Genomic DNA, 26,073 nt, shown 5'->3' on the forward strand with positions numbered 1-26,073 from the left:
AAAAAAAAAAAAAAAAAAAGCTTGCCCCCTCCTTCCACTAGCCCACCTCCCACCCAAAGAGAAACTTCTGCTGCGCAGCTAGCTTTCTAGGCAGCAGCGCTATTGTGATGTCAGCGGGGGGCATTGTGACAAGCCGCCAGTGTTCCGTCTCTTCATGTTGTGCACTGTTCAAACGGAAAATACATCAACAGGCAGACTACAGAAAAGCTTACTAACAAAGGTTAGAGAGGGGCTTTCTCAGAGGGCTTTTTACAGTTTGTCTATTCCCAATTAGCCGTTTAAGTATACTTAATGAAAGTACTAATTCTTTCATAGGCCGCCCATTCTTAGTATTTGACGTTCCTTATATTGCGGTATCAGGCTTCACAGCAGGTTGCAAATCATTCATCACCCATGACTGTCCCCAATTGTGCTCAGAAGCTAAATGTCTCTCATGACCTCTCTTTTAGAATGTCCAAGAGCAAGCAAACTCTTCCTCCAGGAGGGGGAGCCAACAGATCACTGAAGCCATCATCATTGCTCAAAGAAAACACCAAAAACCAATGCATGATAGGAATAAACAGGTAACTTTATTTGGAGTGGAAGCGGAGAGATCGCACCAGATGCCAATTCTAGATCTTATCACACCTGTGGTCACTGCAGCAGCAGGTGAATCCACTTTGTCCAAAAGGGATCTATTCCATTCAATTGCAAATGATCTAGATAAGACAGAGGACAAGATACTGCAGCACGGGACATAGCCGAGTTGGTCAGGTTGAGTGGTGATGAGTTTGCTATTTGGATGAATAAAGAAAGTAAAAAGTGTGAAAGATAAAAAACAAAAGGAGGAAGTGTGAAAAGTGAATGGGCCAAATTGAGGTGCATATGAAGACGTATGCTTTCTTCCAATTCATTAAATCGGGCTAATATGAATCAGGTGAATTGAGTTCTGCTTTTGGAAACTGGGTTAAGAAGGGGTGCACCGGTCCTGGAGGTACTGCAATACCAGGTCAATGCGTGGAGTGGACAGAGCAAGCTCTTTTTCCATCTCCCTGTTCTAAAAATCCATTTAATATATGGTCCCCAGATAGGGGACGTATCAGATATTAAACTGATAAGAACAGATGAGATTTCATCCGCAAATTTCAGAAAACGGTCATCGGCCACCACACAAAAGCGCAGTGCCGCAGGTGATCGCCTCCCGAGCCCAGGAACCACCAGCCATAAGGGGACGTAAGCACCAAAAGGCGCAACAATCCCCGAGGCCAGCGGATGTGCAAGCCCGGGCCCCTCCCAGCCAAGACCAAGGCAAACCCAATGAAGGGACTACACTTGATCTTAGCCAAAAGGCCGAGAAGCGATAACCAGAATTGGTTTGGGCCTCGAGTGGCACCCTGGCCTATGCCGGACACATCTTAGGGAGAGAGAGTGAGGGGAGACAAACCCACACCTACAGAAGACATTTTGTCACCCAAGCCAACCCTTGAAAAGGCTGCTTTGCAGAGCAAAAACAAGAAGAATGGTGCGTTTTGCAGCCGCCGCCCACTGCAATGAATCTGAATAACTCCTCCTTTTGGGCGCAAGCAACTCCCCTCCCCCTTGCAGTCTTTCCAATTCATGATACATAAAGACGGACAGGACAGGTCGCCTGACTTCCCGTCACTGCCACCCTTTGCCATCCTTACCCGTAGAAAGCCCTTTCATCATCCCCAAACCCTAATCTTTTCCCTTTCCTTCCCAGCCCCCAAACCCTGCCCTCTGTACCCTTCTCACCACCCGCATCCCTTCTCCTATCATCCCCCTACCACCCGGGAAAAAAAAAAAAAAAAAAAAGCTTGCCCCCTCCTTCCACTAGCCCACCTCCCACCCAAAGAGAAACTTCTGCTGTGCAGCTAGCTTTCTAGGCAGCAGCGCTATTGTGATGTCAGCGGGGGGCATTGTGACAAGCCGCCAGTGTTCCGTCTCTTCATGTTGTGCACTGTTCAAACGGAAAATACATCAACAGGCAGACTACAGAAAAGCTTACTAACAAAGGTTAGAGAGGGGCTTTCTCAGAGGGCTTTTTACAGTTTGTCTATTCCCAATTAGCCGTTTAAGTATACTTAATGAAAGTACTAATTCTTTCATAGGCCGCCCATTCTTAGTATTTGACGTTCCTTATATTGCGGTATCAGGCTTCACAGCAGGTTGCAAATCATTCATCACCCATGACTGTCCCCAATTGTGCTCAGAAGCTAAATGTCTCTCATGACCTCTCTTTTAGAATGTCCAAGAGCAAGCAAACTCTTCCTCCAGGAGGGGGAGCCAACAGATCACTGAAGCCATCATCATTGCTCAAAGAAAACACCAAAAACCAATGCATGATAGGAATAAACAGGTAACTTTATTTGGAGTGGAAGCGGAGAGATCGCACCAGATGCCAATTCTAGATCTTATCACACCTGTGGTCACTGCAGCAGCAGGTGAATCCACTTTGTCCAAAAGGGATCTATTCCATTCAATTGCAAATGATCTAGATAAGACAGAGGACAAGATACTGCAGCACGGGACATAGCCGAGTTGGTCAGGTTGAGTGGTGATGAGTTTGCTATTTGGATGAATAAAGAAAGTAAAAAGTGTGAAAGATAAAAAACAAAAGGAGGAAGTGTGAAAAGTGAATGGGCCAAATTGAGGTGCATATGAAGACGTATGCTTTCTTCCAATTCATTAAATCGGGCTAATATGAATCAGGTGAATTGAGTTCTGCTTTTGGAAACTGGGTTAAGAAGGGGTGCACCGGTCCTGGAGGTACTGCAATACCAGGTCAATGCGTGGAGTGGACAGAGCAAGCTCTTTTTCCATCTCCCTGTTCTAAAAATCCATTTAATATATGGTCCCCAGATAGGGGACGTATCAGATATTAAACTGATAAGAACAGATACTACACTTGATCTTAGCCAAAAGGCCGAGAAGCGATAACCAGAATTGGTTTGGGCCTCGAGTGGCACCCTGGCCTATGCCGGACACATCTTAGGGAGAGAGAGTGAGGGGAGACAAACCCACACCTACAGAAGACATTTTGTCACCCAAGCCAACCCTTGAAAAGGCTGCTTTGCAGAGCAAAAACAAGAAGAATGGTGCGTTTTGCATCCGCCGCCCACTGCAATGAATCTGAATAACTCCTCCTTTTGGGCGCAAGCAACTCCCCTCCCCCTTGCAGTCTTTCCAATTCATGATACATAAAGACGGACAGGACAGGTCGCCTGACTTCCCGTCACTGCCACCCTTTGCCATCCTTACCCGTAGAAAGCCCTTTCATCATCCCCAAACCCTAATCTTTTCCCTTTCCTTCCCAGCCCCCAAACCCTGCCCTCTGTACCCTTCTCACCACCCGCATCCCTTCTCCTATCATCCCCCTACCACCCGGGAAAAAAAAAAAAAAAAAAAAGCTTGCCCCCTCCTTCCACTAGCCCACCTCCCACCCAAAGAGAAACTTCTGCTGCGCAGCTAGCTTTCTAGGCAGCAGCGCTATTGTGATGTCAGCGGGGGGCATTGTGACAAGCCGCCAGTGTTCCGTCTCTTCATGTTGTGCACTGTTCAAACGGAAAATACATCAACAGGCAGACTACAGAAAAGCTTACTAACAAAGGTTAGAGAGGGGCTTTCTCAGAGGGCTTTTTACAGTTTGTCTATTCCCAATTAGCCGTTTAAGTATACTTAATGAAAGTACTAATTCTTTCATAGGCCGCCCATTCTTAGTATTTGACGTTCCTTATATTGCGGTATCAGGCTTCACAGCAGGTTGCAAATCATTCATCACCCATGACTGTCCCCAATTGTGCTCAGAAGCTAAATGTCTCTCATGACCTCTCTTTTAGAATGTCCAAGAGCAAGCAAACTCTTCCTCCAGGAGGGGGAGCCAACAGATCACTGAAGCCATCATCATTGCTCAAAGAAAACACCAAAAACCAATGCATGATAGGAATAAACAGGTAACTTTATTTGGAGTGGAAGCGGAGAGATCGCACCAGATGCCAATTCTAGATCTTATCACACCTGTGGTCACTGCAGCAGCAGGTGAATCCACTTTGTCCAAAAGGGATCTATTCCATTCAATTGCAAATGATCTAGATAAGACAGAGGACAAGATACTGCAGCACGGGACATAGCCGAGTTGGTCAGGTTGAGTGGTGATGAGTTTGCTATTTGGATGAATAAAGAAAGTAAAAAGTGTGAAAGATAAAAAACAAAAGGAGGAAGTGTGAAAAGTGAATGGGCCAAATTGAGGTGCATATGAAGACGTATGCTTTCTTCCAATTCATTAAATCGGGCTAATATGAATCAGGTGAATTGAGTTCTGCTTTTGGAAACTGGGTTAAGAAGGGGTGCACCGGTCCTGGAGGTACTGCAATACCAGGTCAATGCGTGGAGTGGACAGAGCAAGCTCTTTTTCCATCTCCCTGTTCTAAAAATCCATTTAATATATGGTCCCCAGATAGGGGACGTATCAGATATTAAACTGATAAGAACAGATACTACACTTGATCTTAGCCAAAAGGCCGAGAAGCGATAACCAGAATTGGTTTGGGCCTCGAGTGGCACCCTGGCCTATGCCGGACACATCTTAGGGAGAGAGAGTGAGGGGAGACAAACCCACACCTACAGAAGACATTTTGTCACCCAAGCCAACCCTTGAAAAGGCTGCTTTGCAGAGCAAAAACAAGAAGAATGGTGCGTTTTGCAGCCGCCGCCCACTGCAATGAATCTGAATAACTCCTCCTTTTGGGCGCAAGCAACTCCCCTCCCCCTTGCAGTCTTTCCAATTCATGATACATAAAGACGGACAGGACAGGTCGCCTGACTTCCCGTCACTGCCACCCTTTGCCATCCTTACCCGTAGAAAGCCCTTTCATCATCCCCAAACCCTAATCTTTTCCCTTTCCTTCCCAGCCCCCAAACCCTGCCCTCTGTACCCTTCTCACCACCCGCATCCCTTCTCCTATCATCCCCCTACCACCCGGGAAAAAAAAAAAAAAAAAAAAAGCTTGCCCCCTCCTTCCACTAGCCCACCTCCCACCCAAAGAGAAACTTCTGCTGCACAGCTAGCTTTCTAGGCAGCAGCGCTATTGTGATGTCAGCGGGGGGCATTGTGACAAGCCGCCAGTGTTCCGTCTCTTCATGTTGTGCACTGTTCAAACGGAAAATACATCAACAGGCAGACTACAGAAAAGCTTACTAACAAAGGTTAGAGAGGGGCTTTCTCAGAGGGCTTTTTACAGTTTGTCTATTCCCAATTAGCCGTTTAAGTATACTTAATGAAAGTACTAATTCTTTCATAGGCCGCCCATTCTTAGTATTTGACGTTCCTTATATTGCGGTATCAGGCTTCACAGCAGGTTGCAAATCATTCATCACCCATGACTGTCCCCAATTGTGCTCAGAAGCTAAATGTCTCTCATGACCTCTCTTTTAGAATGTCCAAGAGCAAGCAAACTCTTCCTCCAGGAGGGGGAGCCAACAGATCACTGAAGCCATCATCATTGCTCAAAGAAAACACCAAAAACCAATGCATGATAGGAATAAACAGGTAACTTTATTTGGAGTGGAAGCGGAGAGATCGCACCAGATGCCAATTCTAGATCTTATCACACCTGTGGTCACTGCAGCAGCAGGTGAATCCACTTTGTCCAAAAGGGATCTATTCCATTCAATTGCAAATGATCTAGATAAGACAGAGGACAAGATACTGCAGCACGGGACATAGCCGAGTTGGTCAGGTTGAGTGGTGATGAGTTTGCTATTTGGATGAATAAAGAAAGTAAAAAGTGTGAAAGATAAAAAACAAAAGGAGGAAGTGTGAAAAGTGAATGGGCCAAATTGAGGTGCATATGAAGACGTATGCTTTCTTCCAATTCATTAAATCGGGCTAATATGAATCAGGTGAATTGAGTTCTGCTTTTGGAAACTGGGTTAAGAAGGGGTGCACCGGTCCTGGAGGTACTGTAATACCAGGTCAATGCGTGGAGTGGACAGAGCAAGCTCTTTTTCCATCTCCCTGTTCTAAAAATCCATTTAATATATGGTCCCCAGATAGGGGACGTATCAGATATTAAACTGATAAGAACAGATACTACACTTGATCTTAGCCAAAAGGCCGAGAAGCGATAACCAGAATTGGTTTGGGCCTCGAGTGGCACCCTGGCCTATGCCGGACACATCTTAGGGAGAGAGAGTGAGGGGAGACAAACCCACACCTACAGAAGACATTTTGTCACCCAAGCCAACCCTTGAAAAGGCTGCTTTGCAGAGCAAAAACAAGAAGAATGGTGCGTTTTGCAGCCGCCGCCCACTGCAATGAATCTGAATAACTCCTCCTTTTGGGCGCAAGCAACTCCCCTCCCCCTTGCAGTCTTTCCAATTCATGATACATAAAGACGGACAGGACAGGTCGCCTGACTTCTCGTCACTGCCACCCTTTGCCATCCTTACCCGTAGAAAGCCCTTTCATCATCCCCAAACCCTAATCTTTTCCCTTTCCTTCCCAGCCCCCAAACCCTGCCCTCTGTACCCTTCTCACCACCCGCATCCCTTCTCCTATCATCCCCCTACCACCCGGGAAAAAAAAAAAGCTTGCCCCCTCCTTCCACTAGCCCACCTCCCACCCAAAGAGAAACTTCTGCTGCGCAGCTAGCTTTCTAGGCAGCAGCGCTATTGTGATGTCAGCGGGGGGCATTGTGACAAGCCGCCAGTGTTCCGTCTCTTCATGTTGTGCACTGTTCAAACGGAAAATACATCAACAGGCAGACTACAGAAAAGCTTACTAACAAAGGTTAGAGAGGGGCTTTCTCAGAGGGCTTTTTACAGTTTGTCTATTCCCAATTAGCCGTTTAAGTATACTTAATGAAAGTACTAATTCTTTCATAGGCCGCCCATTCTTAGTATTTGACGTTCCTTATATTGCGGTATCAGGCTTCACAGCAGGTTGCAAATCATTCATCACCCATGACTGTCCCCAATTGTGCTCAGAAGCTAAATGTCTCTCATGACCTCTCTTTTAGAATGTCCAAGAGCAAGCAAACTCTTCCTCCAGGAGGGGGAGCCAACAGATCACTGAAGCCATCATCATTGCTCAAAGAAAACACCAAAAACCAATGCATGATAGGAATAAACAGGTAACTTTATTTGGAGTGGAAGCGGAGAGATCGCACCAGATGCCAATTCTAGATCTTATCACACCTGTGGTCACTGCAGCAGCAGGTGAATCCACTTTGTCCAAAAGGGATCTATTCCATTCAATTTCAAATGATCTAGATAAGACAGAGGACAAGATACTGCAGCACGGGACATAGCCGAGTTGGTCAGGTTGAGTGGTGATGAGTTTGCTATTTGGATGAATAAAGAAAGTAAAAAGTGTGAAAGATAAAAAACAAAAGGAGGAAGTGTGAAAAGTGAATGGGCCAAATTGAGGTGCATATGAAGACGTATGCTTTCTTCCAATTCATTAAATCGGGCTAATATGAATCAGGTGAATTGAGTTCTGCTTTTGGAAACTGGGTTAAGAAGGGGTGCACCGGTCCTGGAGGTACTGCAATACCAGGTCAATGCGTGGAGTGGACAGAGCAAGCTCTTTTTCCATCTCCCTGTTCTAAAAATCCATTTAATATATGGTCCCCAGATAGGGGACGTATCAGATATTAAACTGATAAGAACAGATACTACACTTGATCTTAGCCAAAAGGCCGAGAAGCGATAACCAGAATTGGTTTGGGCCTCGAGTGGCACCCTGGCCTATGCCGGACACATCTTAGGGAGAGAGAGTGAGGGGAGACAAACCCACACCTACAGAAGACATTTTGTCACCCAAGCCAACCCTTGAAAAGGCTGCTTTGCAGAGCAAAAACAAGAAGAATGGTGCGTTTTGCAGCCGCCGCCCACTGCAATGAATCTGAATAACTCCTCCTTTTGGGCGCAAGCAACTCCCCTCCCCCTTGCAGTCTTTCCAATTCATGATACATAAAGACGGACAGGACAGGTCGCCTGACTTCCCGTCACTGCCACCCTTTGCCATCCTTACCCGTAGAAAGCCCTTTCATCATCCCCAAACCCTAATCTTTTCCCTTTCCTTCCCAGCCCCCAAACCCTGCCCTCTGTACCCTTTTCACCACCCGCATCCCTTCTCCTATCATCCCCCTACCACCCGGGAAAAAAAAAAAAAAAAGCTTGCCCCCTCCTTCCACTAGCCCACCTCCCACCCAAAGAGAAACTTCTGCTGCGCAGCTAGCTTTCTAGGCAGCAGCGCTATTGTGATGTCAGCGGGGGGCATTGTGACAAGCCGCCAGTGTTCCGTCTCTTCATGTTGTGCACTGTTCAAACGGAAAATACATCAACAGGCAGACTACAGAAAAGCTTACTAACAAAGGTTAGAGAGGGGCTTTCTCAGAGGGCTTTTTACAGTTTGTCTATTCCCAATTAGCCGTTTAAGTATACTTAATGAAAGTACTAATTCTTTCATAGGCCGCCCATTCTTAGTATTTGATGTTCCTTATATTGCGGTATCAGGCTTCACAGCAGGTTGCAAATCATTCATCACCCATGACTGTCCCCAATTGTGCTCAGAAGCTAAATGTCTCTCATGACCTCTCTTTTAGAATGTCCAAGAGCAAGCAAACTCTTCCTCCAGGAGGGGGAGCCAACAGATCACTGAAGCCATCATCATTGCTCAAAGAAAACACCAAAAACCAATGCATGATAGGAATAAACAGGTAACTTTATTTGGAGTGGAAGCGGAGAGATCGCACCAGATGCCAATTCTAGATCTTATCACACCTGTGGTCACTGCAGCAGCAGGTGAATCCACTTTGTCCAAAAGGGATCTATTCCATTCAATTGCAAATGATCTAGATAAGACAGAGGACAAGATACTGCAGCACGGGACATAGCCGAGTTGGTCAGGTTGAGTGGTGATGAGTTTGCTATTTGGATGAATAAAGAAAGTAAAAAGTGTGAAAGATAAAAAACAAAAGGAGGAAGTGTGAAAAGTGAATGGGCCAAATTGAGGTGCATATGAAGACGTATGCTTTCTTCCAATTCATTAAATCGGGCTAATATGAATCAGGTGAATTGAGTTCTGCTTTTGGAAACTGGGTTAAGAAGGGGTGCACCGGTCCTGGAGGTACTGCAATACCAGGTCAATGCGTGGAGTGGACAGAGCAAGCTCTTTTTCCATCTCCCTGTTCTAAAAATCCATTTAATATATGGTCCCCAGATAGGGGACGTATCAGATATTAAACTGATAAGAACAGATACTACACTTGATCTTAGCCAAAAGGCCGAGAAGCGATAACCAGAATTGGTTTGGGCCTCGAGTGGCACCCTGGCCTATGCCGGACACATCTTAGGGAGAGAGAGTGAGGGGAGACAAACCCACACCTACAGAAGACATTTTGTCACCCAAGCCAACCCTTGAAAAGGCTGCTTTGCAGAGCAAAAACAAGAAGAATGGTGCGTTTTGCAGCAGCCGCCCACTGCAATGAATCTGAATAACTCCTCCTTTTGGGCGCAAGCAACTCCCCTCCCCCTTGCAGTCTTTCCAATTCATGATACATAAAGACGGACAGGACAGGTCGCCTGACTTCCCGTCACTGCCACCCTTTGCCATCCTTACCCGTAGAAAGCCCTTTCATCATCCCCAAACCCTAATCTTTTCCCTTTCCTTCCCAGCCCCCAAACCCTGCCCTCTGTACCCTTCTCACCACCCGCATCCCTTCTCCTATCATCCCCCTACCACCCGGGAAAAAAAAAAAAAAAAAAAAAGCTTGCCCCCTCCTTCCACTAGCCCACCTCCCACCCAAAGAGAAACTTCTGCTGCGCAGCTAGCTTTCTAGGCAGCAGCGCTATTGTGATGTCAGCGGGGGGCATTGTGACAAGGCGCCAGTGTTCCGTCTCTTCATGTTGTGCACTGTTCAAACGGAAAATACATCAACAGGCAGACTACAGAAAAGCTTACTAACAAAGGTTAGAGAGGGGCTTTCTCAGAGGGCTTTTTACAGTTTGTCTATTCCCAATTAGCCGTTTAAGTATACTTAATGAAAGTACTAATTCTTTCATAGGCCGCCCATTCTTAGTATTTGACGTTCCTTATATTGCGGTATCAGGCTTCACAGCAGGTTGCAAATCATTCATCACCCATGACTGTCCCCAATTGTGCTCAGAAGCTAAATGTCTCTCATGACCTCTCTTTTAGAATGTCCAAGAGCAAGCAAACTCTTCCTCCAGGAGGGGGAGCCAACAGATCACTGAAGCCATCATCATTGCTCAAAGAAAACACCAAAAACCAATGCATGATAGGAATAAACAGGTAACTTTATTTGGAGTGGAAGCGGAGAGATCACACCAGATGCCAATTCTAGATCTTATCACACCTGTGGTCACTGCAGCAGCAGGTGAATCCACTTTGTCCAAAAGGGATCTATTCCATTCAATTGCAAATGATCTAGATAAGACAGAGGACAAGATACTGCAGCACGGGACATAGCCGAGTTGGTCAGGTTGAGTGGTGATGAGTTTGCTATTTGGATGAATAAAGAAAGTAAAAAGTGTGAAAGATAAAAAACAAAAGGAGGAAGTGTGAAAAGTGAATGGGCCAAATTGAGGTGCATATGAAGACGTATGCTTTCTTCCAATTCATTAAATCGGGCTAATATGAATCAGGTGAATTGAGTTCTGCTTTTGGAAACTGGGTTAAGAAGGGGTGCACCGGTCCTGGAGGTACTGCAATACCAGGTCAATGCGTGGAGTGGACAGAGCAAGCTCTTTTTCCATCTCCCTGTTCTAAAAATCCATTTAATATATGGTCCCCAGATAGGGGACGTATCAGATATTAAACTGATAAGAACAGATACTACACTTGATCTTAGCCAAAAGGCCGAGAAGCGATAACCAGAATTGGTTTGGGCCTCGAGTGGCACCCTGGCCTATGCCGGACACATCTTAGGGAGAGAGAGTGAGGGGAGACAAACCCACACCTACAGAAGACATTTTGTCACCCAAGCCAACCCTTGAAAAGGCTGCTTTGCAGAGCAAAAACAAGAAGAATGGTGCGTTTTGCAGCCGCCGCCCACTGCAATGAATCTGAATAACTCCTCCTTTTGGGCGCAAGCAACTCCCCTCCCCCATGCAGTCTTTCCAATTCATGATACATAAAGACGGACAGGACAGGTCGCCTGACTTCCCGTCACTGCCACCCTTTGCCATCCTTACCCGTAGAAAGCCCTTTCATCATCCCCAAACCCTAATCTTTTCCCTTTCCTTCCCAGCCCCCAAACCCTGCCCTCTGTACCCTTCTCACCACCCGCATCCCTTCTCCTATCATCCCCCTACCACCCGGGAAAAAAAAAAAAAAAAAAAAGCTTGCCCCCTCCTTCCACTAGCCCACCTCCCACCCAAAGAGAAACTTCTGCTGCGCAGCTAGCTTTCTAGGCAGCAGCGCTATTGTGATGTCAGGGGGGGCATTGTGACAAGCCGCCAGTGTTCCGTCTCTTCATGTTGTGCACTGTTCAAACGGAAAATACATCAACAGGCAGACTACAGAAAAGCTTACTAACAAAGGTTAGAGAGGGGCTTTCTCAGAGGGCTTTTTACAGTTTGTCTATTCCCAATTAGCCGTTTAAGTATACTTAATGAAAGTACTAATTCTTTCATAGGCCGCCCATTCTTAGTATTTGACGTTCCTTATATTGCGGTATCAGGCTTCACAGCAGGTTGCAAATCATTCATCACCCATGACTGTCCCCAATTGTGCTCAGAAGCTAAATGTCTCTCATGACCTCTCTTTTAGAATGTCCAAGAGCAAGCAAACTCTTCCTCCAGGAGGGGGAGCCAACAGATCACTGAAGCCATCATCATTGCTCAAAGAAAACACCAAAAACCAATGCATGATAGGAATAAACAGGTAACTTTATTTGGAGTGGAAGCGGAGAGATCGCACCAGATGCCAATTCTAGATCTTATCACACCTGTGGTCACTGCAGCAGCAGGTGAATCCACTTTGTCCAAAAGGGATCTATTCCATTCAATTGCAAATGATCTAGATAAGACAGAGGACAAGATACTGCAGCACGGGACATAGCCGAGTTGGTCAGGTTGAGTGGTGATGAGTTTGCTATTTGGATGAATAAAGAAAGTAAAAAGTGTGAAAGATAAAAAACAAAAGGAGGAAGTGTGAAAAGTGAATGGGCCAAATTGAGGTGCATATGAAGACGTATGCTTTCTTCCAATTCATTAAATCGGGCTAATATGAATCAGGTGAATTGAGTTCTGCTTTTGGAAACTGGGTTAAGAAGGGGTGCACCGGTCCTGGAGGTACTGCAATACCAGGTCAATGCGTGGAGTGGACAGAGCAAGCTCTTTTTCCATCTCCCTGTTCTAAAAATCCATTTAATATATGGTCCCCAGATAGGGGACGTATCAGATATTAAACTGATAAGAACAGATACTACACTTGATCTTAGCCAAAAGGCCGAGAAGCGATAACCAGAATTGGTTTGGGCCTCGAGTGGCACCCTGGCCTATGCCGGACACATCTTAGGGAGAGAGAGTGAGGGGAGACAAACCCACACCTACAGAAGACATTTTGTCACCCAAGCCAACCCTTGAAAAGGCTGCTTTGCAGAGCAAAAACAAGAAGAATGGTGCGTTTTGCAGCCGCCGCCCACTGCAATGAATCTGAATAACTCCTCCTTTTGGGCGCAAGCAACTCCCCTCCCCCTTGCAGTCTTTCCAATTCATGATACATAAAGACGGACAGGACAGGTCGCCTGACTTCCCGTCACTGCCACCCTTTGCCATCCTTACCCGTAGAAAGCCCTTTCATCATCCCCAAACCCTAATCTTTTCCCTTTCCTTCCCAGCCCCCAAACCCTGCCCTCTGTACCCTTCTCACCACCCGCATCCCTTCTCCTATCATCCCCCTATTACCCGGGAAAAAAAAAAAAAAAAAAAAAGCTTGCCCCCTCCTTCCACTAGCCCACCTCCCACCCAAAGAGAAACTTCTGCTGCGCAGCTAGCTTTCTAGGCAGCAGCGCTATTGTGATGTCAGCGGGGGGCATTGTGACAAGCCGCCAGTGTTCCGTCTCTTCATGTTGTGCACTGTTCAAACGGAAAATACATCAACAGGCAGACTACAGAAAAGCTTACTAACAAAGGTTAGAGAGGGGCTTTCTCAGAGGGCTTTTTACAGTTTGTCTATTCCCAATTAGCCGTTTAAGTATACTTAATGAAAGTACTAATTCTTTCATAGGCCGCCCATTCTTAGTATTTGACGTTCCTTATATTGCGGTATCAGGCTTCACAGCAGGTTGCAAATCATTCATCACCCATGACTGTCCCCAATTGTGCTCAGAAGCTAAATGTCTCTCATGACCTCTCTTTTAGAATGTCCAAGAGCAAGCAAACTCTTCCTCCAGGAGGGGGAGCCAACAGATCACTGAAGCCATCATCATTGCTCAAAGAAAACACCAAAAACCAATGCATGATAGGAATAAACAGGTAACTTTATTTGGAGTGGAAGCGGAGAGATCGCACCAGATGCCAATTCTAGATCTTATCACACCTGTGGTCACTGCAGCAGCAGGTGAATCCACTTTGTCCAAAAGGGATCTATTCCATTCAATTGCAAATGATCTAGATAAGACAGAGGACAAGATACTGCAGCACGGGACATAGCCGAGTTGGTCAGGTTGAGTGGTGATGAGTTTGCTATTTGGATGAATAAAGAAAGTAAAAAGTGTGAAAGATAAAAAACAAAAGGAGGAAGTGTGAAAAGTGAATGGGCCAAATTGAGGTGCATATGAAGACGTATGCTTTCTTCCAATTCATTAAATCGGGCTAATATGAATCAGGTGAATTGAGTTCTGCTTTTGGAAACTGGGTTAAGAAGGGGTGCACCGGTCCTGGAGGTACTGCAATACCAGGTCAATGCGTGGAGTGGACAGAGCAAGCTCTTTTTCCATCTCCCTGTTCTAAAAATCCATTTAATATATGGTCCCCAGATAGGGGACGTATCAGATATTAAACTGATAAGAACAGATACTACACTTGATCTTAGCCAAAAGGCCGAGAAGCGATAACCAGAATTGGTTTGGGCCTCGAGTGGCACCCTGGCCTATGCCGGACACATCTTAGGGAGAGAGAGTGAGGGGAGACAAACCCACACCTACAGAAGACATTTTGTCACCCAAGCCAACCCTTGAAAAGGCTGCTTTGCAGAGCAAAAACAAGAAGAATGGTGCGTTTTGCAGCCGCCGCCCACTGCAATGAATCTGAATAACTCCTCCTTTTGGGCGCAAGCAACTCCCCTCCCCCTTGCAGTCTTTCCAATTCATGATACATAAAGACGGACAGGACAGGTCGCCTGACTTCCCGTCACTGCCACCCTTTGCCATCCTTACCCGTAGAAAGCCCTTTCATCATCCCCAAACCCTAATCTTTTCCCTTTCCTTCCCAGCCCCCAAACCCTGCCCTCTGTACCCTTCTCACCACCCGCATCCCTTCTCCTATCATCCCCCTACCACCCGGGAAAAAAAAAAAAAAAAAAAAGCTTGCCCCCTCCTTCCACTAGCCCACCTCCCACCCAAAGAGAAACTTCTGCTGCGCAGCTAGCTTTCTAGGCAGCAGCGCTATTGTGATGTCAGCGGGGGGCATTGTGACAAGCCGCCAGTGTTCCGTCTCTTCATGTTGTGCACTGTTCAAACGGAAAATACATCAACAGGCAGACTACAGAAAAGCTTACTAACAAAGGTTAGAGAGGGGCTTTCTCAGAGGGCTTTTTACAGTTTGTCTATTCCCAATTAGCCGTTTAAGTATACTTAATGAAAGTACTAATTCTTTCATAGGCCGCCCATTCTTAGTATTTGACGTTCCTTATATTGCGGTATCAGGCTTCACAGCAGGTTGCAAATCATTCATCACCCATGACTGTCCCCAATTGTGCTCAGAAGCTAAATGTCTCTCATGACCTCTCTTTTAGAATGTCCAAGAGCAAGCAAACTCTTCCTCCAGGAGGGGGAGCCAACAGATCACTGAAGCCATCATCATTGCTCAAAGAAAACACCAAAAACCAATGCATGATAGGAATAAACAGGTAACTTTATTTGGAGTGGAAGCGGAGAGATCGCACCAGATGCCAATTCTAGATCTTATCACACCTGTGGTCACTGCAGCAGCAGGTGAATCCACTTTGTCCAAAAGGGATCTATTCCATTCAATTGCAAATGATCTAGATAAGACAGAGGACAAGATACTGCAGCACGGGACATAGCCGAGTTGGTCAGGTTGAGTGGTGATGAGTTTGCTATTTGGATGAATAAAGAAAGTAAAAAGTGTGAAAGATAAAAAACAAAAGGAGGAAGTGTGAAAAGTGAATGGGCCAAATTGAGGTGCATATGAAGACGTATGCTTTCTTCCAATTCATTAAATCGGGCTAATATGAATCAGGTGAATTGAGTTCTGCTTTTGGAAACTGGGTTAAGAAGGGGTGCACCGGTCCTGGAGGTACTGCAATACCAGGTCAATGCGTGGAGTGGACAGAGCAAGCTCTTTTTCCATCTCCCTGTTCTAAAAATCCATTTAATATATGGTCCCCAGATAGGGGACGTATCAGATATTAAACTGATAAGAACAGATACTACACTTGATCTTAGCCAAAAGGCCGAGAAGCGATAACCAGAATTGGTTTGGGCCTCGAGTGGCACCCTGGCCTATGCCGGACACATCTTAGGGAGAGAGAGTGAGGGGAGACAAACCCACACCTACAGAAGACATTTTGTCACCCAAGCCAACCCTTGAAAAGGCTGCTTTGCAGAGCAAAAACAAGAAGAATGGTGCGTTTTGCAGCCGCCGCCCACTGCAATGAATCTGAATAACTCCTCCTTTTGGGCGCAAGCAACTCCCCTCCCCCTTGCAGTCTTTCCAATTCATGATACATAAAGACGGACAGGACAGGTCGCCTGACTTCCCGTCACTGCCACCCTTTGCCATCCTTACCCGTAGAAAGCCCTTTCATCATCCCCAAACCCTAATCTTTTCCCTTTCCTTCCCAGCCCCCAAACCCTGCCCTCTGTACCCTTCTCACCACCCGCATCCCTTCTCCTATCATCCCCCTACCACCCGGGAAAAAAAAAAAAAAAAAAAAGCTTGCCCCCTCCTTCCACTAGCCCACCTCCCACCCAAAGAGAAACTTCTGCTGCGCAGCTAGCTTTCTAGGCAGCAGCGCTATTGTGATGTCAGCGGGGGGCATTGTGACAAGCCGCCAGTGTTCCGTCTCTTCATGTTGTGCACTGTTCAAACGGAAAATACATCAACAGGCAGACTACAGAAAAGCTTACTAACAAAGGTTAGAGAGGGGCTTTCTCAGAGGGCTTTTTACAGTTTGTCTATTCCCAATTAGCCGTTTAAGTATACTTAATGAAAGTACTAATTCTTTCATAGGCCGCCCATTCTTAGTATTTGACGTTCCTTATATTGCGGTATCAGGCTTCACAGCAGGTTGCAAATCATTCATCACCCATGACTGTCCCCAATTGTGCTCAGAAGCTAAATGTCTCTCATGACCTCTCTTTTAGAATGTCCAAGAGCAAGCAAACTCTTCCTCCAGGAGGGGGAGCCAACAGATCACTGAAGCCATCATCATTGCTCAAAGAAAACACCAAAAACCAATGCATGATAGGAATAAACAGGTAACTTTATTTGGAGTGGAAGCGGAGAGATCGCACCAGATGCCAATTCTAGATCTTATCACACCTGTGGTCACTGCAGCAGCAGGTGAATCCACTTTGTCCAAAAGGGATCTATTCCATTCAATTGCAAATGATCTAGATAAGACAGAGGACAAGATACTGCAGCACGGGACATAGCCGAGTTGGTCAGGTTGAGTGGTGATGAGTTTGCTATTTGGATGAATAAAGAAAGTAAAAAGTGTGAAAGATAAAAAACAAAAGGAGGAAGTGTGAAAAGTGAATGGGCCAAATTGAGGTGCATATGAAGACGTATGCTTTCTTCCAATTCATTAAATCGGGCTAATATGAATCAGGTGAATTGAGTTCTGCTTTTGGAAACTGGGTTAAGAAGGGGTGCACCGGTCCTGGAGGTACTGCAATACCAGGTCAATGCGTGGAGTGGACAGAGCAAGCTCTTTTTCCATCTCCCTGTTCTAAAAATCCATTTAATATATGGTCCCCAGATAGGGGACGTATCAGATATTAAACTGATAAGAACAGATTTTTGATTTAATGAAGCTTTCCAAAGCACCACAAAAAATGCATGACCGAAGTCACACCAAAAACAGTGCAAAGGCTAGGATTCGTGTGGACCCCACCGTGAGGAGAGGGTCCCCAAAAATCAACCCCGTCCCTCCGAGCCAGAAGGCCACAGCAAGGGTCAGGGATCTTCGGTGCTCCCCCAAGCCGAAGCCTGGTTGAGCCTTGTTGTTGCTCCCAGCGTCCACCCAGGCATCTTACCCAAGTGGAGTAGAGAGCTACTAGTTGTTGGTTTCGCAGCCGAAACTGCCCGGACCGTCAACCGGTGTTGGTTTCTCAGCCCAAGGCTAACCGGACCTCCAACCGGGTGTTGGTTTCTCAGCCGAAGCTGACCCAGACCTCCAACCAGGTGTTGGTTTCTCAGCCAAAGCTGACCCGGACCTCCAACCGGGTGTTAGTTTCTCAGCCCAAAGCTGACCAGACCTCCGACCGGGATTATAAAAATTTCCCTTCCTAGCCAGAAGGCCAGGATAGGGTAATATGCTCAAAAAGTATGAAAAGGCAAGGTACGGTGTGCTACAGAGCCCAAGGCTTGCCGGGGTCCCAAGCCAGCAAGCTCAGACTCACTCCAGGGTCGTCAGTCCTGGGGCACGTTGTACCATAGCCCCCCACCCTTACTCAGTCTAATAGCCTCGATCCTGGTAGGGCCATGTTTTCCTCTTGATGAATATACTATCCACCCAGAGTACTAGCAAGCGCAACCTTCCAGTGTGCATTGTATCATTGTACTAAGGTGGCCTGGAGCTTAAACCACCTCTTCGAACAACACTACACTTGATCTTAGCCAAAAGGCCGAGAAGCGATGACCAGAATTGGTTTGGGCCTCGAGTGGCACCCTGGCCTATGCCGGACACATCTTAGGGAGAGAGAGTGAGGGGAGACAAACCCACACCTACAGAAGACATTTTGTCACCCAAGCCAACCCTTGAAAAGGCTGCTTTGCAGAGCAAAAACAAGAAGAATGGTGCGTTTTGCAGCCGCCGCCCACTGCAATGAATCTGAATAACTCCTCCTTTTGGGCGCAAGCAACTCCCCTCCCCCTTGCAGTCTTTCCAATTCATGATACATAAAGACGGACAGGACAGGTCGCCTGACTTCCCGTCACTGCCACCCTTTGCCATCCTTACCTGTAGAAAGCCCTTTCATCATCCCCAAACCCTAATCTTTTCCCTTTCCTTCCCAGCCCCCAAACCCTGCCCTCTGTACCCTTCTCACCACCCGCATCCCTTCTCCTATCATCCCCCTACCACCCGGGAAAAAAAAAAAAAAAAAAAAGCTTGCCCCCTCCTTCCACTAGCCCACCTCCCACCCAAAGAGAAACTTCTGCTGCGCAGCTAGCTTTCTAGGCAGCAGCGCTATTGTGATGTCAGCGGGGGGCATTGTGACAAGCCGCCAGTGTTCCGTCTCTTCATGTTGTGCACTGTTCAAACGGAAAATACATCAACAGGCAGACTACAGAAAAGCTTACTAACAAAGGTTAGAGAGGGGCTTTCTCAGAGGGCTTTTTACAGTTTGTCTATTCCCAATTAGCCGTTTAAGTATACTTAATGAAAGTACTAATTCTTTCATAGGCCGCCCATTCTTAGTATTTGACGTTCCTTATATTGCGGTATCAGGCTTCACAGCAGGTTGCAAATCATTCATCACCCATGACTGTCCCCAATTGTGCTCAGAAGCTAAATGTCTCTCATGACCTCTCTTTTAGAATGTCCAAGAGCAAGCAAACTCTTCCTCCAGGAGGGGGAGCCAACAGATCACTGAAGCCATCATCATTGCTCAAAGAAAACACCAAAAACCAATGCATGATAGGAATAAACAGGTAACTTTATTTGGAGTGGAAGCGGAGAGATCGCACCAGATGCCAATTCTAGATCTTATCACACCTGTGGTCACTGCAGCAGCAGGTGAATCCACTTTGTCCAAAAGGGATCTATTCCATTCAATTGCAAATGATCTAGATAAGACAGAGGACAAGATACTGCAGCACGGGACATAGCCGAGTTGGTCAGGTTGAGTGGTGATGAGTTTGCTATTTGGATGAATAAAGAAAGTAAAAAGTGTGAAAGATAAAAAACAAAAGGAGGAAGTGTGAAAAGTGAATGGGCCAAATTGAGGTGCATATGAAGACGTATGCTTTCTTCCAATTCATTAAATCGGGCTAATATGAATCAGGTGAATTGAGTTCTGCTTTTGGAAACTGGGTTAAGAAGGGGTGCACCGGTCCTGGAGGTACTGCAATACCAGGTCAATGCGTGGAGTGGACAGAGCAAGCTCTTTTTCCATCTCCCTGTTCTAAAAATCCATTTAATATATGGTCCCCAGATAGGGGACGTATCAGATATTAAACTGATAAGAACAGATACTACACTTGATCTTAGCCAAAAGGCCGAGAAGCGATAACCAGAATTGGTTTGGGCCTCGAGTGGCACCCTGGCCTATGCCGGACACATCTTAGGGAGAGAGAGTGAGGGGAGACAAACCCACACCTACAGAAGACATTTTGTCACCCAAGCCAACCCTTGAAAAGGCTGCTTTGCAGAGCAAAAACAAGAAGAATGGTGCGTTTTGCAGCCGCCGCCCACTGCAATGAATCTGAATAACTCCTCCTTTTGGGCGCAAGCAACTCCCCTCCCCCTTGCAGTCTTTCCAATTCATGATACATAAAGACGGACAGGACAGGTCGCCTGACTTCCCGTCACTGCCACCCTTTGCCATCCTTACCCGTAGAAAGCCCTTTCATCATCCCCAAACCCTAATCTTTTCCCTTTCCTTCCCAGCCCCCAAACCCTGCCCTCTGTACCCTTCTCACCACCCGCATCCCTTCTCCTATCATCCCCCTACCACCCGGGAAAAAAAAAAAAAAAAAAAAGCTTGCCCCCTCCTTCCACTAGCCCACCTCCCACCCAAAGAGAAACTTCTGCTGCGCAGCTAGCTTTCTAGGCAGCAGCGCTATTGTGATGTCAGCGGGGGGCATTGTGACAAGCCGCCAGTGTTCCGTCTCTTCATGTTGTGCACTGTTCAAACGGAAAATACATCAACAGGCAGACTACAGAAAAGCTTACTAACAAAGGTTAGAGAGGGGCTTTCTCAGAGGGCTTTTTACAGTTTGTCTATTCCCAATTAGCCGTTTAAGTATACTTAATGAAAGTACTAATTCTTTCATAGGCCGCCCATTCTTAGTATTTGACGTTCCTTATATTGCGGTATCAGGCTTCACAGCAGGTTGCAAATCATTCATCACCCATGACTGTCCCCAATTGTGCTCAGAAGCTAAATGTCTCTCATGACCTCTCTTTTAGAATGTCCAAGAGCAAGCAAACTCTTCCTCCAGGAGGGGGAGCCAACAGATCACTGAAGCCATCATCATTGCTCAAAGAAAACACCAAAAACCAATGCATGATAGGAATAAACAGGTAACTTTATTTGGAGTGGAAGCGGAGAGATCGCACCAGATGCCAATTCTAGATCTTATCACACCTGTGGTCACTGCAGCAGCAGGTGAATCCACTTTGTCCAAAAGGGATCTATTCCATTCAATTGCAAATGATCTAGATAAGACAGAGGACAAGATACTGCAGCACGGGACATAGCCGAGTTGGTCAGGTTGAGTGGTGATGAGTTTGCTATTTGGATGAATAAAGAAAGTAAAAAGTGTGAAAGATAAAAAACAAAAGGAGGAAGTGTGAAAAGTGAATGGGCCAAATTGAGGTGCATATGAAGACGTATGCTTTCTTCCAATTCATTAAATCGGGCTAATATGAATCAGGTGAATTGAGTTCTGCTTTTGGAAACTGGGTTAAGAAGGGGTGCACCGGTCCTGGAGGTACTGCAATACCAGGTCAATGCGTGGAGTGGACAGAGCAAGCTCTTTTTCCATCTCCCTGTTCTAAAAATCCATTTAATATATGGTCCCCAGATAGGGGACGTATCAGATATTAAACTGATAAGAACAGATACTACACTTGATCTTAGCCAAAAGGCCGAGAAGCGATAACCAGAATTGGTTTGGGCCTCGAGTGGCACCCTGGCCTATGCCGGACACATCTTAGGGAGAGAGAGTGAGGGGAGACAAACCCACACCTACAGAAGACATTTTGTCACCCAAGCCAACCCTTGAAAAGGCTGCTTTGCAGAGCAAAAACAAGAAGAATGGTGCGTTTTGCAGCCGCCGCCCACTGCAATGAATCTGAATAACTCCTCCTTTTGGGCGCAAGCAACTCCCCTCCCCCTTGCAGTCTTTCCAATTCATGATACATAAAGACGGACAGGACAGGTCGCCTGACTTCCCGTCACTGCCACCCTTTGCCATCCTTACCCGTAGAAAGCCCTTTCATCATCCCCAAACCCTAATCTTTTCCCTTTCCTTCCCAGCCCCCAAACCCTGCCCTCTGTACCCTTCTCACCACCCGCATCCCTTCTGCTATCATCCCCCTACCACCCGGGAAAAAAAAAAAAAAAAAAAAGCTTGCCCCCTCCTTCCACTAGCCCACCTCCCACCCAAAGAGAAACTTCTGCTGCGCAGCTAGCTTTCTAGGCAGCAGCGCTATTGTGATGTCAGCGGGGGGCATTGTGACAAGCCGCCAGTGTTCCGTCTCTTCATGTTGTGCACTGTTCAAACGGAAAATACATCAACAGGCAGACTACAGAAAAGCTTACTAACAAAGGTTAGAGAGGGGCTTTCTCAGAGGGCTTTTTACAGTTTGTCTATTCCCAATTAGCCGTTTAAGTATACTTAATGAAAGTACTAATTCTTTCATAGGCCGCCCATTCTTAGTATTTGACGTTCCTTATATTGCGGTATCAGGCTTCACAGCAGGTTGCAAATCATTCATCACCCATGACTGTCCCCAATTGTGCTCAGAAGCTAAATGTCTCTCATGACCTCTCTTTTAGAATGTCCAAGAGCAAGCAAACTCTTCCTCCAGGAGGGGGAGCCAACAGATCACTGAAGCCATCATCATTGCTCAAAGAAAACACCAAAAACCAATGCATGATAGGAATAAACAGGTAACTTTATTTGGAGTGGAAGCGGAGAGATCGCACCAGATGCCAATTCTAGATCTTATCACACCTGTGGTCACTGCAGCAGCAGGTGAATCCACTTTGTCCAAAAGGGATCTATTCCATTCAATTGCAAATGATCTAGATAAGACAGAGGACAAGATACTGCAGCACGGGACATAGCCGAGTTGGTCAGGTTGAGTGGTGATGAGTTTGCTATTTGGATGAATAAAGAAAGTAAAAAGTGTGAAAGATAAAAAACAAAAGGAGGAAGTGTGAAAAGTGAATGGGCCAAATTGAGGTGCATATGAAGACGTATGCTTTCTTCCAATTCATTAAATCGGGCTAATATGAATCAGGTGAATTGAGTTCTGCTTTTGGAAACTGGGTTAAGAAGGGGTGCACCGGTCCTGGAGGTACTGCAATACCAGGTCAATGCGTGGAGTGGACAGAGCAAGCTCTTTTTCCATCTCCCTGTTCTAAAAATCCATTTAATATATGGTCCCCAGATAGGGGACGTATCAGATATTAAACTGATAAGAACAGATACTACACTTGATCTTAGCCAAAAGGCTGAGAAGCGATAACCAGAATTGGTTTGGGCCTCGAGTGGCACCCTGGCCTATGCCGGACACATCTTAGGGAGAGAGAGTGAGGGGAGACAAACCCACACCTACAGAAGACATTTTGTCACCCAAGCCAACCCTTGAAAAGGCTGCTTTGCAGAGCAAAAACAAGAAGAATGGTGCGTTTTGCAGCCGCCGCCCACTGCAATGAATCTGAATAACTCCTCCTTTTGGGCGCAAGCAACTCCCCTCCCCCTTGCAGTCTTTCCAATTCATGATACATAAAGACGGACAGGACAGGTCGCCTGACTTCCCGTCACTGCCACCCTTTGCCATCCTTACCCGTAGAAAGCCCTTTCATCATCCCCAAACCCTAATCTTTTCCCTTTCCTTCCCAGCCCCCAAACCCTGCCCTCTGTACCCTTCTCACCACCCGCATCCCTTCTCCTATCATCCCCCTACCACCCGGGAAAAAAAAAAAAAAAAAAAAGCTTGCCCCCTCCTTCCACTAGCCCACCTCCCACCCAAAGAGAAACTTCTGCTGCGCAGCTAGCTTTCTAGGCAGCAGCGCTATTGTGATGTCAGCGGGGGGCATTGTGACAAGCCGCCAGTGTTCCGTCTCTTCATGTTGTGCACTGTTCAAACGGAAAATACATCAACAGGCAGACTACAGAAAAGCTTACTAACAAAGGTTAGAGAGGGGCTTTCTCAGAGGGCTTTTTACAGTTTGTCTATTCCCAATTAGCCGTTTAAGTATACTTAATGAAAGTACTAATTCTTTCATAGGCCGCCCATTCTTAGTATTTGACGTTCCTTATATTGCGGTATCAGGCTTCACAGCAGGTTGCAAATCATTCATCACCCATGACTGTCCCCAATTGTGCTCAGAAGCTAAATGTCTCTCATGACCTCTCTTTTAGAATGTCCAAGAGCAAGCAAACTCTTCCTCCAGGAGGGGGAGCCAACAGATCACTGAAGCCATCATCATTGCTCAAAGAAAACACCAAAAACCAATGCATGATAGGAATAAACAGGTAACTTTATTTGGAGTGGAAGCGGAGAGATCGCACCAGATGCCAATTCTAGATCTTATCACACCTGTGGTCACTGCAGCAGCAGGTGAATCCACTTTGTCCAAAAGGGATCTATTCCATTCAATTGCAAATGATCTAGATAAGACAGAGGACAAGATACTGCAGCACGGGACATAGCCGAGTTGGTCAGGTTGAGTGGTGATGAGTTTGCTATTTGGATGAATAAAGAAAGTAAAAAGTGTGAAAGATAAAAAACAAAAGGAGGAAGTGTGAAAAGTGAATGGGCCAAATTGAGGTGCATATGAAGACGTATGCTTTCTTCCAATTCATTAAATCGGGCTAATATGAATCAGGTGAATTGAGTTCTGCTTTTGGAAACTGGGTTAAGAAGGGGTGCACCGGTCCTGGAGGTACTGCAATACCAGGTCAATGCGTGGAGTGGACAGAGCAAGCTCTTTTTCCATCTCCCTGTTCTAAAAATCCATTTAATATATGGTCCCTAGATAGGGGACGTATCAGATATTAAACTGATAAGAACAGATACTACACTTGATCTTAGCCAAAAGGCCGAGAAGCGATAACCAGAATTGGTTTGGGCCTCGAGTGGCACCCTGGCCTATGCCGGACACATCTTAGGGAGAGAGAGTGAGGGGAGACAAACCCACACCTACAGAAGACATTTTGTCACCCAAGCCAACCCTTGAAAAGGCTGCTTTGCAGAGCAAAAACAAGAAGAATGGTGCGTTTTGCAGCCGCCGCCCACTGCAATGAATCTGAATAACTCCTCCTTTTGGGCGCAAGTGTGGCACCCCAGGGTTGCCACAGTAACAACAGAAAGGGTTAACTCCCCACACACAACACCAAGACCTCCTGGCCAGAAGGGGGAGACCAAGCTGCTTCCCTGTATATTCTGGTGGAGGGAGGAAATGGTCAGGAGTAGTTTCGGTTTGGAAGTTCAGTGCAGAGCACTGAGGAGACAGGATCTGCAGGTTGGAAGCTGGCTTTAGCTCACCTCAGGATCCACTGACCAATTCCAGGCCTAGCTGAGGGTCTGAGGAAAGGAGACAGACTACACAAAGGAACATTCCTGGGAGACAGAGCATTGCAGAGCTCATCCCCAGTGGAGCACACAGAACGGATGCTGGATCCGAGACTGCAGGTTACATACTGCACAGTTACCACCAGATAAGTGAAGATTCCAGATCTTTCACCTGTACCACAGACACAAGCAACAAACGCAGAGTTCAGGAACATACAAGGAAGGACTCGAGTTGCCTGTCAGGTCGGTACCTAGGAGCAGAGCAAAGCAGAGCCGGCTGCATAGTTCACACAGAAGCAGGGCCACAGACACAGTGCAGGCAAGGAAGCCAAAACGGCCCGGCTGGGTGGGAGAATCCCTGAACCCCTCACAGACTCCGTGGACAGTACTCTGCTGAATACCATCATCAGTAAAAGACAAAGAAACTGCAAAACCGTGAGTCTGCCTGTTTATTGTGCTCGTGTCCTGCACTCCCCCCCATAAACTAACACACTGCCCCGGGGAAAAGGCTCTACCCGTGGGGAGCCGTCCCATCTCAAGCTGCCTTCCATCACCCCGGAGGTTCTGCAGCAGCGGTGGTCATCTCTGATCACATTCCACGGGTGGCGTCACGAACATAACCCCCCTTTTTATTGTGGAACCAGGGAGCACAGACCGGGTCACGACACCGTGATCCCCTTTCCAGAAGCGACCCCTTGGCCCGGTTCTGGGTATCCCCTTAACCCCTGGCGACACAACTTTGGCGTCACGAACAGGATGCGGACTGGACCCGGCTGCAACCCGGGTGACGTGCGCCTGTAAAGACTTATTGCATCGCATAAAAGACTTGCACTGTGAATTGTTGCAACAAAGAACGGACTTTAAACTTTGCAAAGATACCTGGAAAAATCCAAAAACATCATTGGTAAAATTTTCCAGGCGCCATCTTTAATCACGCCATTACCTGCTACGCGCGGGAAAACATCGCGCTTAAACTAAGACTCCGCCCACCGCTTGCAGAGGAGGTGCGCTCGGTGCTGCGACCCGAACGAAAACGCAGAAAAGTGTCCCAGGCTTGCTGTCAAGAAGACTGGTGAAATTAACTAAGGGGGCGCAAAGATGTCGCAGCAGGGAGACGCTGTTGTACCCGGCGGTGCAGCGGCACCTATCATGCCGTTCCTGAT

The 26,073-nt window shown here is 46.7% G+C and overlaps 15 non-coding genes across 15 annotated transcripts; all 15 read right to left on the reverse strand.

The window, feature by feature from the left end:
• Positions 1–951: 951 nt before the first annotated feature.
• LOC142293281 (U2 spliceosomal RNA) lies at positions 952–1,136 on the reverse strand. The gene has a single exon (XR_012751256.1). It is a non-coding gene; the product is annotated as a U2 spliceosomal RNA (small nuclear RNA).
• Positions 1,137–2,744: 1,608 nt separating this feature from the next.
• LOC142292967 (U2 spliceosomal RNA) lies at positions 2,745–2,935 on the reverse strand. The gene has a single exon (XR_012750980.1). It is a non-coding gene; the product is annotated as a U2 spliceosomal RNA (small nuclear RNA).
• Positions 2,936–4,338: 1,403 nt separating this feature from the next.
• On the reverse strand, positions 4,339–4,529 carry LOC142292968 (U2 spliceosomal RNA). Its single transcript, XR_012750981.1, has one exon. It is a non-coding gene; the product is annotated as a U2 spliceosomal RNA (small nuclear RNA).
• Positions 4,530–5,933: 1,404 nt separating this feature from the next.
• LOC142293080 (U2 spliceosomal RNA) lies at positions 5,934–6,124 on the reverse strand. The gene has a single exon (XR_012751090.1). It is a non-coding gene; the product is annotated as a U2 spliceosomal RNA (small nuclear RNA).
• A 1,394-nt stretch (positions 6,125–7,518) lies between these two features.
• LOC142292969 (U2 spliceosomal RNA) lies at positions 7,519–7,709 on the reverse strand. Its single transcript, XR_012750982.1, has one exon. It is a non-coding gene; the product is annotated as a U2 spliceosomal RNA (small nuclear RNA).
• A 1,399-nt stretch (positions 7,710–9,108) lies between these two features.
• LOC142292970 (U2 spliceosomal RNA) lies at positions 9,109–9,299 on the reverse strand. The gene has a single exon (XR_012750983.1). It is a non-coding gene; the product is annotated as a U2 spliceosomal RNA (small nuclear RNA).
• A 1,404-nt stretch (positions 9,300–10,703) lies between these two features.
• On the reverse strand, positions 10,704–10,894 carry LOC142292971 (U2 spliceosomal RNA). Its single transcript, XR_012750984.1, has one exon. It is a non-coding gene; the product is annotated as a U2 spliceosomal RNA (small nuclear RNA).
• Positions 10,895–12,296: 1,402 nt separating this feature from the next.
• LOC142292972 (U2 spliceosomal RNA) lies at positions 12,297–12,487 on the reverse strand. The gene has a single exon (XR_012750985.1). It is a non-coding gene; the product is annotated as a U2 spliceosomal RNA (small nuclear RNA).
• Positions 12,488–13,891: 1,404 nt separating this feature from the next.
• On the reverse strand, positions 13,892–14,082 carry LOC142292973 (U2 spliceosomal RNA). Its single transcript, XR_012750986.1, has one exon. It is a non-coding gene; the product is annotated as a U2 spliceosomal RNA (small nuclear RNA).
• A 1,403-nt stretch (positions 14,083–15,485) lies between these two features.
• On the reverse strand, positions 15,486–15,676 carry LOC142292974 (U2 spliceosomal RNA). The gene has a single exon (XR_012750987.1). It is a non-coding gene; the product is annotated as a U2 spliceosomal RNA (small nuclear RNA).
• Positions 15,677–17,079: 1,403 nt separating this feature from the next.
• LOC142293159 (U2 spliceosomal RNA) lies at positions 17,080–17,272 on the reverse strand. Its single transcript, XR_012751152.1, has one exon. It is a non-coding gene; the product is annotated as a U2 spliceosomal RNA (small nuclear RNA).
• A 2,205-nt stretch (positions 17,273–19,477) lies between these two features.
• LOC142292975 (U2 spliceosomal RNA) lies at positions 19,478–19,668 on the reverse strand. The gene has a single exon (XR_012750988.1). It is a non-coding gene; the product is annotated as a U2 spliceosomal RNA (small nuclear RNA).
• Positions 19,669–21,071: 1,403 nt separating this feature from the next.
• Positions 21,072–21,262, reverse strand: LOC142292976 (U2 spliceosomal RNA). The gene has a single exon (XR_012750989.1). It is a non-coding gene; the product is annotated as a U2 spliceosomal RNA (small nuclear RNA).
• Positions 21,263–22,665: 1,403 nt separating this feature from the next.
• LOC142293082 (U2 spliceosomal RNA) lies at positions 22,666–22,856 on the reverse strand. Its single transcript, XR_012751092.1, has one exon. It is a non-coding gene; the product is annotated as a U2 spliceosomal RNA (small nuclear RNA).
• Positions 22,857–24,259: 1,403 nt separating this feature from the next.
• On the reverse strand, positions 24,260–24,450 carry LOC142293098 (U2 spliceosomal RNA). The gene has a single exon (XR_012751107.1). It is a non-coding gene; the product is annotated as a U2 spliceosomal RNA (small nuclear RNA).
• Between the last annotated feature and the right edge of the window lie 1,623 nt (positions 24,451–26,073).

The sequence above is a fragment of the Anomaloglossus baeobatrachus genome, chromosome 2, assembly GCF_048569485.1.
Source record: "Anomaloglossus baeobatrachus isolate aAnoBae1 chromosome 2, aAnoBae1.hap1, whole genome shotgun sequence".
Lineage (NCBI taxonomy): Eukaryota > Metazoa > Chordata > Amphibia > Anura > Aromobatidae > Anomaloglossus > Anomaloglossus baeobatrachus.